This window comes from Wasmannia auropunctata, unplaced genomic scaffold (genome assembly GCF_000956235.1).
Source record: "Wasmannia auropunctata unplaced genomic scaffold, wasmannia.A_1.0 LD336027.1, whole genome shotgun sequence".
Classification (NCBI taxonomy): Eukaryota; Metazoa; Arthropoda; class Insecta; order Hymenoptera; family Formicidae; genus Wasmannia; species Wasmannia auropunctata.
Window position 1 is genome coordinate 663,316 of NW_012026863.1, and position 18,494 is coordinate 681,809.

At 38.2% G+C, this 18,494-nt stretch overlaps 1 protein-coding gene across 1 annotated transcript in view; it reads left to right on the forward strand.

The window, feature by feature from the left end:
* The first annotated feature begins 4,600 nt into the window (after nucleotides 1–4,600).
* LOC105452620 (discoidin domain-containing receptor 2-like) overlaps nucleotides 4,601–18,494 on the forward strand; it is a 78,535-nt gene continuing 64,641 nt past the window's right edge. The window contains exon 1 of the mRNA XM_011693894.1: nucleotides 4,601–5,101. The gene's annotated coding sequence lies outside the window, so the exon portion shown is untranslated. The remainder of the gene's footprint in view (nucleotides 5,102–18,494) is intronic.

Genomic DNA, 18,494 nt, shown 5'->3' on the forward strand with positions numbered 1-18,494 from the left:
ATACATGATACACTCATTGCCCAGTGATTCCCTTATCCCATTCTTTACGGGCTGGACCGTGTGAAGTGTTCTATTTATCTAAATCAGCACCTTCGACTATCTTTCGAAATAAATGGTAAAAAATGCGCTCTTACTACGACTGTTCTTCAGGAAAGGTAAATTTTACAGAAATCCAAGACTTCCAAGAGCTTGTATACGAGCAGCGGTAACTCATCAGGTGCCTCACGTCATTCCTACGCCTGACAAGAACGAGAATCCCGGATAAAGGAGGAAATTGTTTAGCATCGCGCTCGAGTCCGCTTCGGGGTTAACGAAATAAATTAAATTTGTTAGACAAGATTTAAAAAAGCTCAAATATTGTTGCTGTATTTTAGCTCCAGCGCAGGTAAAGATACAATATTTGAACATCGCAATTTCAGAGTCGTTTTGCGCTACGAAAAAAAGCGTACATTCGTCGATCGTAAATAGATTTTCAAGTTTCACTCTGTCACATCTTAATATAATTAATATTTCATCGGATACTAGCAACGTGACGCCAGAACAAGGCTTAACGACTGCCTGTACTCTTAATGACGAAGCGCAGTGTCACATTCTCGTACAGTAAGTAAGCCAACGATAGGTAAGATGAGCCGCTGCTATCGGATGAGAAATTATCCGCGAGGACACTCCCGATATGTGCATACCTCATCCGAACGGAAAACAGAATAGGAAAACAAATCGCGAAAGCAATAATGAAATATTTCGACAGTTTATATTTTAATCTCATTAACAATTCAGGAATGCTCGCCACTTCATATTACGAACGGTATTAAAAGCTTTGACACCGCTTGCCTGTATCTGCCGCTTGAATTAATTATCATGCAATTTATTAAGAGGATTTACGCGATATGTCGAAGTCACCCGACGTTCTGATTAATTTTGCATTATCAATTAAAAAATAATTGCCGTGGATTATGTAGAGGCTCATTATTACGCCACTTTAGATCAATAAAGGGCTACGCTGGTACGGCCATCACGTGTCGGTGACAAGAATTTGCATAATATTTTGAAATTAATCGACTTTCCTGCTAATTTTCAATGTCAGATCATAAGCCAATATTCAGCCCTTTGATACTGACGGTATCATCTAATATCGATAATGACCACCTCATCATTTATGAATATTTCGTTACATCAATGAAATAATTTATCATCTTGTCATTATACCATATAAGTGTATTACTGTAGCCACTAATTACGAGCTACAGCTAACGGGTTTACAACATTTGCGTGTCTTACACAAGTGAATTAAAAATATTATTAATTTACACGTGATGGGCAATGCGTAATATTCAGTAATACAAGTTATTGACAGCAGCTACTATAAAATGACGCGATACATTTATCGGATTGTGATGTAATTTATGTTATTTTCAGAGTACCTACCTACTCCTCTGTGTGTCTTTAGTTAGCTGATTTTTTAAATCTATTTTATAACCGATCGAAAAATATACGTCAGCTATTTTTTCAATGTTTTAATATTCTCGTGTTTAGGGATGAAGCCCAATTACGTTGTAAAGCATTTAACCGGCGGCTTGTACGACCCCGCGGCATTACGTACAATTTTCTTCGCATTATACCTAATTGACCGGCTGATGTCAGTGCGTCCCGTCTCTTTCCGTCGTGTATCGATCTCGGAATTATAGGGCGATTATACGGTGCAACCATATATTGCTAGCACGATTTAGGGCCGTGGTTCGTTTGTTGGTTTTGATGGTGGGGCGAAATTACGATGAGTCGATGAACGTCGTCTCGACTCGATAAATTATGCATGATAGTAACGCTACCTTAATAATTGAATATGTCTCTTGGAATAGAAAAATTCGCCGTTTAGAACTTTCGAAAGCAAGTGGCTCTATAAATAATTTAGGAAGATGCTATAATAAATGATATAATGGGGGCACATTCTATCAAATTTGTTTAAAACTTAAACAAAATTGATTTATATTTGTCTGTTGATTAGATGCAGAGATACTCTGCTTTAATAATTCAATTGGCTGATGAATAAAAGAGTTACCGATGTATCTGCGCTTTATGTCGCGCATACACACGGCTCGTATCAGCGTCCAGCCGTTGCTGGGAATCGCGTGTTTATGCACGATTTATCATTAGCCCCTGAGACAAAGAGAGAGAAAGCAAAAAGAACGTATTTGAAGGACAAATACTCTCTCTACCTAGCTTATATAAACTTAATTAATGAGGTGTATATATATTCGCTATATATATTCAGGTGCTATACACAACGATAATGTCAATATAAAAGATTGAAGACGAGAAAATGAGAAACTTATTAGTCATAATATTGTTTCGTGATTCTATCTACTATATATTCCATCTATTATTTATATATTCGAGAAACCTTGAGGATTACGAATAGAAGAATAAAATTAACTCGGCTGGGACATAAAAATCTATATTAGCTGCCGTAATAATAATACGATTCGGCGAGCTTATTACGACGAACTGTATTGACCGAAGAACATATTGAAGAAAATCGTGAATCGCTATTTTTACGTTTGGTAAAGCATACGTAATTAAAAATGACGGTTCCCTCACAAAGCCAAGGTAGATCTTAAAAGAGATGTGACAAAGTAACTTTATTTATGCTTGTTCATTCACTCTTGATTACATTATTGCACTTGCATGCCCGCGTGGTGCGATATCATTAGTAAAATCTATTAATTGAGTAAGAATAGTCGCGCGCGTGAGGCTTGTCTGAGAAACGTATCGCTGGTGCAACGTATTGCGATTGAGCGCGTTATAGATATAGCGTTGAAAGCCGGTGAAAATAAAGCGTATGGTAAACACGATCGCGAACAAAGCATTGCAATTGTAGTATCGTTCTCGCATATATCTACATCCATTTTAATCGGCGTGCCGCAACGCAAAACGAACGCGCGGGGCGCGTTTGGTATATTGCAAGGTTATTTCGGCGTCTCGCATGGATACGGCGAATGTTAGCGGACGGCAATCGGCAGATGAAACTGCAGCGTGCGCGCAATCCGCTATACTCCTGTCGATATATTCTTCTTCATAACGACCGGGAATCAAGCGGATAACATACCCAATACTGGCGACCTCATAAAAAAAAGAAGAGGGAACAGATAGGTGGAATGCAAAATCAAGCCGCACAGCGCACATAAATCAAAGTATCTGTATACGCCCTCTTAAAAATTTATGAGAAATAAGCATTACTGTGAGGATTATAATGATCAAAATAATCCTAGATTTTCGGATTAATATTTATAACATTCAGGAGATAAAAAGTTGTGTGTGTGGGGCAGATAATCTTAGAAAGGGCCATTTATTATTTAAATCATAATTCCGACGTTTCCCTGTATAGCAACATTAGTAAATCTACCCACAGGGCTCATGTGCTTGCCGTTGTTAGCCACGTCCAGCATTGAATTCGTCCTTGATAGACGATTATCGTCACCATGCATCGATCGATAATCGTAACGAATGAACTCTGGCATTAGTGTACCATTCAATGCTACGCAGATTTGGGAACGACCGATTACGGCATTTTTCTGCAGAACGCATTCAAAATAAAATAAAATATAAAATTGTTAAGTACAATCTGTTACATTATATTTCGCAACTTCCCAATAATAGAAATTTTTCATAAAACTTCGATATTTCCGATATAAATTGATATAATTGACTCGATTCAGTACCGCGGTGATGCCTAGCACCAACCAATATTATAGTGTAAAATATCACGTATTTCAAATAAATTTTAAATATACGCTAGTGAATAAAACAACATTTATTGCTATCACAATTTTTCAATATTTCATAACAAATGTCAACATAAACCAAAACTTATTACAATAACTGAATAATAAAATAAAAAATACAATATTATATACACCGAATCGACAAATTCAATATGAAGTTTTAGGATATATAAATACTTGCACAAATTCTTGCATTTTAACATGCGGCAGGAAAGATCGATACTAGTTTGCATTATACATCCTTCTCACCGATACGTAATCGTCTGACGTTACAGCTAATTGTATGGCATAGAAAACAAAATAAAAAAATAGAAAAATAAAAGTAATCTATCTCAAGTGAATTCGAAAGTATCTCGAAAATTCCGCAGTAATCGCATCGGATAATCGCGCGACGCGAAAAATACAATTTCGCGAAGAATACGGAATGCAGACGGTACGCGGCTTATCGTTCGTCGTTATCTGGCACGGGAGAACGAGCATCGATGGCAAGACGTGAAAGAATATCGATAGAAAGCAATGGATATTTTCGCCGGAAATCGTATAGGGAGGTATAGAAGCACTCTCCGGCTTTAGTAGCTACTGTGCGTGCCTGGTCAGCCACCCGACCGAATCGCTTACGCGGGGTGTTAACCCTTTTTGCACCGACGCGACGCGGCCGGCAGTCGCTCGGCGAAGCTTATCCCGACGCTTATACTACTCACAGACCTCACAGTAGTCACCAGCCGGCTAGACGATACGAGAGTCAGCCCGCTCGCTTGGCGCGATGCGCGTACAGCCAAGCCTGGCTATACCTCTCGTCGCACTCCTCGTCCTTCGATTCACCTGTCTGACGCCAAGCGTCCGTCCCTACTACGTTCCACGGTGCTCCCTCCTCCTCGCCCTAGTCCTGCCCCCTCCACCGAAATCGATGCTACTCGCGGATCGCGAGTTCAGTCTGCGACTGGCAACCGCGCGTGTAACATCGTTTCTTCCTTGTCCCTCTCTAAACGCTCTCCCGCCCCCTTCTGCTCGTCGCATGTTGTATCGCGTGAGTTTTTGAGTTACAGGAGATTAAAAAAAAAAAAAGAGCGAGGATTATTCAGCGCCGCGAAAATTTCGGTGCACCGACTAGGACGATTTCGCGAGAGGAGAGAGGAAACGTGAGATAAGGTGAGAGATAAGATGAGAGCCGATGTCGTGTCGGTGACGATCTTCCATCGTCAGATGCATCATCATTGCGCACTACCGGACCGATCTTGAGGCGGTCTCGGATGTGCAGCGACGCGAAGGATAACGATTCGGGACAGACTGTACTTTTACGCCGGCAGAACTGCTGATTCTCGGTGAGTAAAAGTTGACAAAGTCTCACGAAATTTCGAGTGAATCACGTAATTCACCGTTTGAAACAACGCACACCAGAATGTAACGGATCGCGAACGAAAAATTGTGATTAAGGGCAACTGGTACCGTTACCAGTTAGAGTGTCCAGATATCGAAGTATCTTATGTCAAACGTATCAGTTCTATCGAAATTCGATGTTATATTTTTTGCCGCATAAACGTTAAGTTATCCACACATTTTTTTTTCACGTTGATACAATATTTACAGAACTGTATGCTCCGAGCCGTTGAGTATTTTACACTTTCGACATTCTCGTTTTTTGCCAGATATTTTTCCCCCTAAATAAAATAAATTCGATAATCCGAAAGGAAAATTTTAAGAAACTTGCAAAAGACAAATACATTTTATACGCATCAGACACCGCATCATACCTTTAGTGGTTGCGCAGATTAGCGTAATAATTCCCGATAAAGGGAAAATCGCTACGTCACCCGTGTATATTAGTGTATATCGCAAGTAGGCAAATGCGTGATTGGTCAGCCCGGTCGGCTTTACCGTGGACATTTCAGTGACAGTTTCCATTAGGGCGAACCGTAATACTCCGACAAGTCTACCCATAGTGGTTTCCCTCGCACGTTCCACCGCAAGAAATTTCATTCCTCTCCCTATCGCGCCCCCGCCCTCCCCTCCCCCCCTCCCCCTGTATACCACGACATTCTCTTTCCTTTGCTCATGATCTCCGCAGCACCGCAGGCACGGTCCACGAGTATGGGTCGTACGAATACGATACATACGGACATACGCGACTCGCCGGAACTTTGTTAATTAATTGCTTTGGAAATATAATCCACGTCGAGTGTAACTAATCAGCGAGAAACTCGGTCGGACGTTGACGGGCATGTTTGCTGCACCTATCACGTAGCGGGATGGAAATGTAATTTGCCAGGATAGAGTTAGCCCCGTTGAATGCCGCGGCCAACCTTCAGCCGCCTGTTTTCCTCCCCCTCGGTGCCAGTCCCGCTTCGAGTCAGAACCCTCGGCAGCGTGCCGCTCATTGATCGCTATTCTGGATTTCGCATGTAAGGATCCAACAGAGCAGTCCGTTGCGGAAGCACGCGCTCGCCTATCGGCTGTGTTTCGATGAGGGCGAGCAAATCGGCTGGTAAACGTTACAATGCAGATATACGCGGGCGTTGTAACTCCGCATTGGCCTGACGTGCGAAGTTACAACGCTTTAAAAATCGCAATTTCTCTCACAGGCATTAGACAAGTTATATCATCCTGTACGTGATCTGTGTATTTTTTACATAAAGAGAGAAAGAGCGTTATTTGATCAATTTGAAGTTTTTAAATGAAAACATCGAAAAATGTTATCATTAAATATCTTGTAAATAATCTTAAAATTATACTGGTCCATTTTTTAAAATTAAATTTAGTCGAAATTTAATGAAGAATAAGACTTCACTTTCCTGAAGCTTATTGCTCAAAGAACGATAACTTTCACAATAGTTTACAATTCAAAAACTATCAACTCTTAATCTTTTTCTATAAAAAGTCGGTTTAAAAAAATTTTTTTTAAATTAGTTTCAAGTTAGCTTTTTTTACGGAATTAATGCATGAAAAATACCTCATATTGCAAAATTTTGGATTTTATCTTATTTATACATTTTATATACTGCACATATCAAAAATTTATTATTATAAACAGTGAAAACGCCAATTAATATTAGCGTCAATAATTTAAATATGGCAAACGTATTTAATTTAAGAATAATTTATTGTAAATCTTGAAATCCCAAATTAAAGTTTGTTTATAACCTGGAGAAAATCCAATAATATATGGCATAAAGGGATGATTAAAATTGCCAACTGTTGCGAAGCTGTTATGATTCTCATAAACGGGTATATGTATGTGTTAATATTCATTTAATATTCAACATCGCGCGTATTAATTACGCACATAATTAGCTCTCTTATGAAGATTCTTTCATTTCCGACAGGATCGTTTCCGCATTTAAACTAATATTAATAACCAAATTTAGTTTCACGTTAGCTTCAACCAAAAAAAACGAATGACACGACTTTATCAGCGTTGCGGAATACAGATTGAAGATTCGAAAAGGTTTTTATCGATTTTGAGCTGCGTCGATTTATTCAAGAAAAGGGAAAATATCTAGACGAATGAATGTAAGCGATAAATAACTGGCGCCAAGCGATGGGAAGTAATCGGACGTGCGTATAGAATAAGCGGGGATGGAGTTTCGAGGATTACATGAAAACGGTTTCAGTGTCGGATATGTCGACGAATTCGCCGGATGGTTAAGCCAGCAGTTACGATTAAAAGCCGCGGGCTTCCATTGTATCGTCCATTCGCATATAGGGAGTTCTCACATAAATTGTTTAAAACGTTTACTCGATTGTCGCGAAGAAGATACAAACGCGCGGGAGCTGCGAAACTGCAGTTGCAAATTTAGCCGGCGCCAAATCGTCTATAGCGGCAGACAATAGTAGTTCAAATCCTGCAAATTATTACATACACACACGCGCGCGCGCACGCATGCACGCACATACGTAATAATTCGTTTCGTCAATGCGCGCGCAAACCGAGAGAGAGAAAGAAAGAGAGAGAGAGAGAGAGAGAGAGAGAGAGAGAGAGCGCGCGCGCGCAAGTGATCAAGATGTCGCACACTCGCGTCGTCGTGGAAGAATAAAAGGCACTTCCGAAACACGTAGACCTGAACACGATATTAGATTGCGACATTTGTACATTCGTGACTGTACATATGTCTAGCCTTAGTATGCGGTATGCACTACGGCTGTGCGGTGCGGTAATACAAATAGGGGTTGCTCCCGGGCGCGACGCCTGTACGGCGTAGCTTCACGCATCGCTTACTCATTGCTGAACATCCAGTCGTAGTTGGTGCCGCTCTTGGGACACGCGAAATTTACTTTAGCCGCGAGCACGACTTTAAAGCGGTGTTTCGAGGACACCGCCTACCGCGGCAAATAACGTTTCAATCCGTGTCACAAAGTCAGCAACGTCCTAGATGCCTGCGTGCCCGCGCACCGCGATGTGCACGCGCACACACACACACACACACATACACACACACACACACACACACACACACACACACACACACACACACACACACACACACACACACACACACATGCGAATGGCGCTACACACTTCGATGGCGTTTAATGCCAATGTCACGCCGCGGAATGCACAAAGTTTCAAGCCTGTTTCGAATGCAATTTATTGTCATGTACAGCCGCGAATTGGATGGCGGTCTGATTTTAGCAAGTCAGAGAGTCGGAAAGCAGTTCCGCTGAAAGGGCTGCAGAGCGTGTGATGATATTAATAAATATTACGGGATTCAACATATTGTTTTTTTTTCATTTACGTAACAGGCAATGTTACGGCTGCACGGTTTAATGATTGATTGTTATTATTATTTTCTTTTTTAGATATACGGACGCATCACATTTTGTCATCTAGCAACACTGATTGCGCAGTTTTTTTACCGAGTTTTAAACGTGACTGTTAGAGTGCGTTATACGAAGATACAACGATAACATAATGCCCCGTACAGCGGAATTGCTTTAAAAAAACTGGGTCGTGTGCTACACGTTTATTCATATTCTCCTGCATAAATACGTCTCGCATATGAGAAAGCATACAAAATTTGTTTTTTTACACGAGAAACGTTTTCTCTTGCTTGCGGATATGCATAGATATCATTTTACCTGTGAAAAATGCAATTCGGCAATTGCACAACGTGAAATACGTTGTATACATTGTCCGATTTACCGATGTAAACGCAAACCGCTGATTATCCGCATATTGCTGCACGTTGATTGGAAAACTGGGAAAAATTTGAAAATTAGACGTTACAACAGTCAAAAATGGCCAAGAAATACAATGATAGCTTTTATTGTTACGCACGATAATTTCGTGCGATATTTTCGTCTTTCTTCATTATTTACGCAAATGCGAAAACGCCCGCAAATCAGTTTACTTGCAGGCCAATCAAAATTGGCGATCGTTATATTTTCCTAACCGCCATTAACGGTAGAAAAGCGATATTGTCAACTAATTTCCGCATTTAAACATATACTCGTTACGTGTTAGTTTATTTACGCGTCGCGGCGCGTTATTTAATTATTTCCTCAAAGTGTTACACGTAGACATAGAGTAAATTTGTGCACGTGCCAGTTCGGTTTTGGCGAAATAACGCCATCTGTTGCACCTATCGATTCGTAATGCCTGCCGATCATTACTGGCGTTGCAGAATTTATTGCTTCGTAAATAACATTCAAGACGCGGTGACGGCATCTCTCGTACGCCCGGGTGGCAATCAATAATTACAAACGTAGCGAAATTCGTCAAATCTACGCGGCGTATATCGACCGGATACACGGCATTTTGTTCGCATAATTCGCAATCGTGCATCTTTATTTTCGCCGAAACAACAATTAACAAGAAACGTCCACATGAGCCTCGCGATTGTGTAAATAACTACGTGAACAAATACCGCCCGACCGTGACTAGTGCACTCTCGCTAGTCTGACAAACACGATACCTAACTACTGCGATAACTGGCGTAGTTCATTTCGCTTGAGCGTAAATATCCAGATATTGTGCCCGCCGATATAATATCGAAACGCAAACCTCGCTCTATTCCCGAATTATTAATATTGCCTCTTAACATATCGATGTTGGAATACTTAATTACTATTTTCATTGCGCAAAAGTCGGCGGCACATATTTATTATGGACGGATTGTTGCTATTAATAGCGCTAATGCTAGTTGTCGTTGCATTAATGAATTAAATTAAAGTTTAAACTTCAATAAAATATAATTAGTAAAAAAACATTATTCCTTGAACTTTATATATATTGTTCTAAAGATAGTTCTATGCAATCTATATTTCATGATTAATTATGATTAAATGGACTTCTATAAAAAGCTGTTCAACAATAAACAATTTTGCAGCTATAATAAAAAAAATATCGTTCACGCAATCATATGAACTTCAATGCGATACTATCTACGTATACATTGTAAAAGCTAAATGTAATATTCATTATACCTAATGCGACTAAAAGTACGTACTACTGTGTGTGCTTCTCAAACGAATTAAGATAATTAAATTTTTAGCAGCTGGTCATTCCCAATGTGAATGATTAATAGGAAATGTGTTTTGTTCCCCCGTAGTTAATAATCATGTTGATTCTCGATTTCCGTCCGTATTACTTCCTTATCCATCGATCACATGATGGCCCCGACGATGATTAGTCCGACTCTCGCGCGTCATTAGTCCGCATCGAGGCAACAAGCAGTCGGGCTTTTCCATTATTCGCGACACGTACGGCTGCCCCCTCGTTGGTTTTCATTTTCCACGGTCTATTCATCGTTATAGTTCTCATCAGAAGTTCGAAGCGCGAGAAGATTAGACGGCTGAAAGTTAATAAACTCCTCTTATACTCGTTTGCCACGAGCAAATCCATTATATGCCAGCGCCTTTTAAATACTATCATGCGATGTTGCGTGCAAGATTTGCGTATTTAATAATTGAGCCGTTATTACAATTGAGCGATTTTTAGAAAAATCACAATGTTAATAATGAGATATCGTGCGAGACTTTTTCTCGTGCCTGTTCGCTTACTTGTGCCCTAGATTAATTAAAAGCAAATGTGTCGCGTACAATCGACTCGATTTTTTTTAATTCAGCTTCCCTTATGCATTATCTTTGCGAGAACGTTTTACATTTATACGTGTAATAAAAATTTAATGCTTGAAAATTATTACGTTTTAAGCGCGATAATAATAAGAAAACAATAGTAATTTCCTGAGCGAATAATAATACGGTGCGCAAAGGCGAGTTTGACCAGTAAGATTATGGCCAACCGGATGGATCTACGTCCAACTTGCTCTGTGCTCGACAGATAAAGCCTTTGTTCGAGAGGTCAGACTTTCGAAAGCTGTCTTACCGATGTACGTGTACCGTAATAAGGGTTTAAGATCCGCTAGAAGCCCGCTCCGAGGTTGTTAAACTTCCCAGCTTGCGAACTAGAAGCGCCTGTCTACCTCGTTAAAGCCGTTCCACGATACCGGACTATCATTCGGGTCTCGTAGACCAGCGCGATGTTCCGGTAAAACGATCTGCGAAATTAGTCTGAGATCTCTTATCGGCATCATTCCCCGCGTATAACGTACGCTTTCGGTGACATTCATTCTCGGACGGTCGCACGTCGCCAAGAAGCATTACACAGCGCATCTCGGCCCGCGCTTTGAACGCGATCTCGCCCGAAGTCGCGCGCGAAATAAAAGCCGGCTGGCATGAGGCGACGCGACGTAATCGTGATAATTTGAACGGTCCATCGCCGCGAGTATCGCGACCTGTGTGTGCGATAAGACCGGCTTCTGAATGGAATATTGCATGGAATCAACTCGTGCCCCACTTTCCACGTAAGTGGACTTGGAAGCTCCGTGTAAAGCGAATCGAGTAATAGCGGCTTAAGACAGGCTTCGGGCTCGCCCGAGTATGTCGAACTTCCGTACTTCGGGCCGCGGCGATCGTCTGCCTCGTTAAAGTCGTTCGACGATATCCACTTATGTCGGGAATCGGAATGGCACTCTGTAGCCGCAAAACGATCTGCGAACTCGCACACATTGAACGTAACCGCGCGCCGCGCGCGCGAATCGGGTCTGCAAAATTTAAAATAAATGTTCGCGTAAAGCGAACCTCAGAGCGCAGAGTTGTTTGTAATGTAGAAAAATACGCGGTCTCGCTCTCTCACGATCATTTTCAATAGACAAATTTTGATCAAGCGAGCATGTTTATACTATACGAGTTATTTGTTTTAAAAACGATACAGAAGGATTGAATTTTCGAAACTTTGTTAAAACCAATATTTTTTTTTTAAATCAATAGTACTTTAAAACTTGACACAATCGCTTTCAGAATAACTCATTATTTTAGTTCGTGAAAAATATCGCATTTGAATTACTTTCCCGATACGTCTATATTGCTACAAATGAACTTTTGTCAGTCCCGCTTTCGCGTAAATCCTGTCGAGTGGTCAAATACCATTCGGTCGTCGGTAATACGCGTCCCTTAATAATGGCTTAAAACTGACTTCGAGGCTCAAGAGTACTAAAAGTTCTCCCCTTGTCGACTCATCCCGATCGTTAGACTGCTCACGATATCCGAGCGTCCATTATACGTTAAGGTTCTTACACCACATAACAATTAAAAGAGCAATCACTAGATATTCCTACCAAGCGCAGTCAGAGTTTAAATGTTAATCTTGTTGCTAATTAAAAAGTTCAGTAGCAAAACATTGAGCGTGACGTTAAGTAGCCAATATTCTTTCCATCTTTCTCTCTATGTTTTTATATTAATTATAATGAAAACAATTTTATATTATCTTTCACTGCAATCATTAAATTAATTAATTTTAATTATTTAAAAAGTTAATTTTCGTTAATGCTCTTAGCAACAGTTATAATAATAATAGTAATACGTGCCAATATGCAGCATTCACGAAAATTATCTAATTACATTTATTCCATATTTAATGTTTACTACTTAATTAACATGAATTTATAGAATAATTTAAAAAAAAGAGGAAATATTAAATGAGGAAAACACTCAACGCGATATCTTCAGAATAAAATATCCAATGCGTCAAATCCCTCGCGAGCGTTCAATCCATCACGTCTAACAGTGAACAATGTCTGCTTTCAATTAGGTGTAGAATAGTCGTCGTTTGAGCTAAATTGCTTTCTAACCTAAACACAGCCATGCGTCCACTTTCAGGCAAGACGTTAGCATAGGATAGAGCATAAAAGAGATCACTCCCTTGTATTGCTGACGTATATTGGCATACATCAAATGTGCGTCAGTTTTTGATTTGGCTAATAGCCAATACTTCCAGTATTTTTTATCGGTATGACTGCTTGCAAATACATATAGAGTGATATATAAATCCTCTCAAACAAAATCTCTCAAGGGTATTGAATACAGTCATACAGCGGTTTAAGTCAATTTGTAAATTACGGTCAACAATTACGATGAGCAAGGATGATATTTATTTTAACGAAAGTACATTCGCGATAATTTTAACGCAATCTCTTAAATATTTTTATAATTTTTGTAAATTTTTATAAAAATTTTATTAGAATTTTGATAAAATATATTAAATTGAATATATACACATCTTAAAAAATGCAGTAAATTTATAAAAATAAAAAATCTGTAAATATAAAAATATCGTTTCATATACGAAAGAGTAAATTTTAATTTATCGAATTCTAATATTTTTAACGACAGATTTATTGGCACAAAATAAAGTTGCGTTTTTTTTATTCTTCTCGAGAAAAAATAAATAAAAATAGACATAAATAAGAAATTCTAAGAGTCTGCACGTATTATGTAATAACAATTGTCGTAATAATAACTTTGCGATCAATAGCATATATTTATACGCGGTAACGATATTATATAAATAATTCTCAGCTCTGCCGGCTAATGTAATAAATTAATTAGTCGGCGCGACGTGGACGAGCAAAGGATAAAAGCCTTCCTCATAAGTTTAATGGGCAATGACGCGCGATAAGATTATCGGAATAATGTAACGTGAAATTGCATTAAATTTAACTCGATATTCCTCGTGCTGAAAAATGCTTGAATCATATCGGTGAATCGCGCAACGCTAATGCCCCTTTTTCCCATCCCCTCTGGAAACTCGGCGCAAGGAAATATTTCACGGCTGACGTGAAAGTATTGGTCGGCAGAACTTAATTTTATTAGCAATCTAGAATACGCTACGCCGGCAAAAACGCACACGCAGCCGCGAAAATCGGTGGGCATGAATCTGCATTAACTAAACGCCGAAGCCGATTTAATTTTAGTCATGAGTGCAAAATAACTGTTTTGTCAGCGTGGAGGATGAAATACCTGGTGCATATAATCGCTCCGAAAACGGACAAGAAGAAAATAACGTAAACATATTTCACAAATTGTACGAGATTTTTTTCCTTGTTTCTATCTCGATTAAACTTTATTTTACGCACGTATAGAATACATCCGAAAGAAGTAATAGTAATACATAAAACGTAATGGAATATAATTTTTTACTGACATAGTTAAATTTTTATAATCCCCCTTTCTATGTTAATTTTACTTAACTTGTTCGAAAAAAGTTTATCGCTATTAATGTAAAATTTATAGGAACTGTAAATTCCCAGTTATCGCAGTTTCCCGATATTTTTATTAAAACGAAACTTGGACTATTTAATATAAGTATGGACGTTTTTTTAATATAATACGCTTGCAAAGAAAAAGTTTTTGCAAGCCACATAAATTGTTATATCAATGAGAATTTTTCTTTCATGTCAAAATCTTGTTAAGAGGGTTCTCTCTCAAATAGTCACGGTAAGAATAAAGAACATACCCGATTGCTTGGCAAATATAGAGATCAGTACCACGGGGCACAAACGCAATAAAAATAATTTGTTTATCGCTAATACTAAGTCAACTGTATCAGTAAATAAAGCGATGCGAAATATTTGGAATTATCGTTTGCAGGCTTAAATAATAATTCAAGCTGTTTATCGCATCATATGTGGGGACAATGTTTGGACAGCTTGCATGTAAAAACTCGGCAATTACGTAGAAGACATAGCTAATTAATAGCCCAGTTGAATCGCGAGAAGAAAAAAAATGCTGTGAGCGTAATACGTGACCTCTCTGCAAAGTAAATCGTCTTCGACGTTATATGATCTCTGAGACGTTTCTGGAGCGGAATCTTCGTAAAATCTCGCGCGAAACGTTCCATATACGGGGCAAAAGCCAGCTCGGTTGCTCTTCCGAGTTCTTCACGCCCGAAGAAGATGGATCCGATATCATCCTCGGGCAATCACGCCGCGGCACGAAATCTGCAGCGGCCTTATCGGCGCCAATATCTATCCGCCGAGGCCAAAGAATCACGATAGTCGGATACGATCGATCGCGGACTGGCAATCGGAAACAATCTGATAAAAGTACGGAAAACGTAAAAGCCGAATGGTGAATGAAATTCTTCGGCATGAGCGTCGGATTTTGTGCCGAGGCGCGAGGTGCACTCTAATACACGCCCACGACAATCAGAATATAAAAGTATTATCAGGTGTCATGTTCTATGAGATAATTCTATTTTTTATGTATTAAGATAGTGCGATACGTAGAAAACACGTAAGAACTTTTACAGCAAAATATTATATACGTTTGTCTAAAATATGAAAGAAGTTATATTCCGTGCTTTTTAGCTATTTCATATGTATGTTAGAATTGGTATCATTCCAATATTTAAGTTCACCGTCGGAAATAAATACCACGAGCTATATAATTATATAAAAATGATAAAAAAAAAACATCCGTACTTCTCCGAAGGGATATCGTTTTTAGATGCATATATTTTTAAAAAAACTGCAGAAAACTTAGCGTAGCTTTTAAAGCCACGAAATTATTTAAAAATCTTTTTCAGATGATCAAAATAACAGCTAATCTGAATAAATTTTAAAACAAAGCCAGTTGTAGTTGGTAACCCATGACAACGCGCCGATCGATGAGACAAGTTCAAAATCGTACTCAAATATGGAGCAGCTTATCTAGTTCGTGGAACAACAATTTTCCCGAGAGCACCATGCGCCGAGCGATACAAATGTTGCCGTAGAAAATATTTACAGTTTCACGTTTCAAGAATCCCGGGCAGATTTTTTCAAAATAAAGTCACTCTAAAAGCCACCTTTCCGCTTGCATCGAAGTAAAACGAAACGATGATCTAAAAATACGTTCTTTGAAATATTATTATGTTACATATGTAAAATAAAGTTTATAAATTATTCGTGTATCTCCGCGAACTTTCCTTGCGACGCTGGCGATATTTCGGCAAGAACAGAATCCAACCTCGAGCCTCGACAGATTTTTTAGAAAAATAGCCGAGTGGCCTAATTGGCTTGAAAATACACGCTTCGCTCGCACGTTGTGTGCAGGACGAACAATACGATGCCAATCCGCGTCTCTATACGTGTAGACGCGTTCATTATTCCCATAGTGCGCACGACTACCGTGAGTTACCTGCTGCGAAAAGTAACACGAAGGTAATTCGGTGTCTCGCAACGTCGCTAATCCGACATGGACGATGACGAGAAGCGTCGCGCCTCTTACAGGAGTTCAAGCGGCGCTTTAGGCGAATTTAGCATTTGGAGAAGTTCTCCAAACTTTAAATTCGATGTACCGCTAGTATCCGCCCGAGAAAATGTAATAATATGCAATAACGAACTTCCCCCGACCAGCCGTCCCACGACAAAATGCCGTCCCGTGGTGTTATGTGTGGTGACAATAAATAACTTCGAAAACTCTGAAACAAAAAAAAAGAAAGGGGAACATGTACTTCGCATCTTGATTATGCCGATATAGTATAGCGTAGCAAATAATATCGCACAAGTGCGATAATATCGGAACAAATTAAGATACAAATCTTACCATGAATTTTGGAACAAAATCAATCATATTTGAAATAAATAGATAGCATAGTAGTTTTATAAATCCTTTATTTCCATTTTTTATATTTAAGAAATAAATCAAAATAGATATAAAATTAGAAGTAAATGTAAAAGTTTCTTAAAAATTTGTTAGAGACATGTATATATTTATAATAATTTTTGATCTGGCAAATATATCAATATAGGAGTTACTTGTTATTATTCTGCATTTTAAATTCATAAATGATTAGATTAATCTTTGATTATACAAATAAAATTTTATGTTTATAATCTTTTCGATTATTATTTTCTAATCTATTCTTCTTTATATCGCGTTTATTCCATAATTTTCTTATTTGGAATTAATGAAGAGAAAGACAACTTATTTGAAATTCACAAGCGTTTAAATAGATTTTTAAATAGATTTAAATAGATTTAAATCGTAATAAATGCAGCTTTCTTGCTTTTAATAAACGTGATCAATTCAAAAGTTTCACATATTATTTATTTATAATCCAAATATTCCATTTATTTATTTTTGACTATCAATCTAGAACTTAATTTAAATCTTCAATCAGATATTAAAAGACATGCATGATTACATTTGAATATCCATGATGCCATTATAATAGATATAAATATTACTCATATAAACATAAGTTTCTCATGAAGATGAACGTATTTATTTTCTACATTTACAATAGTGCTAACTGATGTAACTAATTCAAAAATCAATACCAATGCAGAAATAGAAATCAGAAATAATTTGAAATGTCAACTACATGAATTTGATGTATCCTCTATGTGAGGCAACGATAACCTCAAAACTTTTCATTTTGATATTCGCCTTGTGAATACTCTCGCTCAATCGCAGATAATAATCATTTTAAAAACTGGATGTGTATATTTGTGGACATACATAAAATAAAATATTACAAAAATATTTTTTGCTGTATCGACGTTAAGTAATTGTACTTTGCATAAAAAATCTGTTTGAAGATAAATGCAAACGCATTTTTGTATTTTATCAACTTAAATGAAAAACAAAATTACATATATAATGGATATACGTACGTAAACATTGAATATCATAAAAAGATCTACTTACAATGGCTAATAATATCTAAAAATGTATTTTTCCTCGTTATATAAATTTGGTTTCTGAAACTTCAGGATTCGGTTGAAAATTTTAATAAATATAATAAGCGTGTAATAGACTCAGAAAAGTTTTACACAAAATGTAGGAAAGCTATGAAAAAGACAACGCCTAGCAACAAACACATATACGATGCAAAACATATATGAATTTATGATATGCGGAGTAGGTAACGCGGAAACTGACGGGATACTAATTCGATGTTTCATAGCAGTTCTAATCTGACGGAAGGAAGAGCCGTCGCGCCTTCCGGGAGTTAAGCGCCAGTTAGACGTACTTAACATCCGTGGGACTACTCGTCGAAACTTTAAACTCGATTTGAACCACGCTAGTCACCGCGAAATTTGTTCGCCGATCGTCTTTCGACAAACTCGGGCTCTGCCGGCGTGATAACGATCGATCGAGGTTTCCCCATTTCCATGGGTTTCTCGGAAACGTAAATTTCTCCATTCTCGTAACAGCAAATTACTATAATACCGCTTAATTACATAAATGTAATATGCGCGAGAAACGGCGCTTTTTCCTTGTATAAATCCAGAACGCATTTGGAATTTTACCCGTATTTTTTTTAATTATAATTTGCACATTTATAATTATATATATTATAACGTTACCGTGCAATAATTACTTTCAAGATATAAAGAAAACACACTCGTGCACTTGTGACTGCATAATCATCGAATTAATTACATGTAGATA